The 450-nt window shown below is 71.6% G+C and overlaps 1 protein-coding gene across 2 annotated transcripts in view; it reads left to right on the top strand.

The window, feature by feature from the left end:
• The first annotated feature begins 58 nt into the window (after positions 1-58).
• HDLBP (high density lipoprotein binding protein) overlaps positions 59-450 on the top strand; it is a 42,075-nt gene continuing 41,683 nt past the window's right edge. For both annotated transcript variants that reach the window (XM_009284226.1, XM_009284224.1), the window contains exon 1: positions 59-224. The gene's annotated coding sequence lies outside the window, so the exon portion shown is untranslated. The remainder of the gene's footprint in view (positions 225-450) is intronic.

The raw sequence follows: 450 nt of genomic DNA, 5'->3' as shown, positions 1-450 counted from the left end.
GCCGCGCCCCTCAGGCCCCGCCCCGGGGCGGTGCCGGGAGGTGCGGCGCAGGGGCCGGCGCGCATGCGTCCGCCCCATTCCCATAGCAACCCGCTGGCCAAGGGTACGTGGGGGAGGGACCACCCGTATGTTGGTAGGTCACGCACATCCCTCTTCTTTACCAAGATGGCGGCCGGCCCCTCGGCCTCGTACCCAGCATAGGCTTCGCTGCGGGCCTACTAAAGGTAAAGCCGGCCTCGCGCCCGGTGGCACCGGCCGCGCGAGAGGGCGACGGGGTGTGCGGAGCGTCTCGGGTAAGCGGGACGAGGGTGCGTGCCCGACTCTGCGGCCGGGCGGGTTCCGCTGCCTCCAACAAGATGGCGGCAGCAGAGAGACGGGCTCCGCGGACGGAACGTCTAGCGAGCGCCCGGCTCTGCTCTATGGTCTCGGCCTTTCCGATTGGCGCGGGGC

The sequence above is a fragment of the Aptenodytes forsteri genome, unplaced genomic scaffold, assembly GCF_000699145.1.
Source record: "Aptenodytes forsteri isolate BGI_AS27 unplaced genomic scaffold, ASM69914v1 Scaffold647, whole genome shotgun sequence".
NCBI lineage: Eukaryota > Metazoa > Chordata > Aves > Sphenisciformes > Spheniscidae > Aptenodytes > Aptenodytes forsteri.
This window is presented reverse-complemented; position numbering and strand designations above follow the sequence as displayed.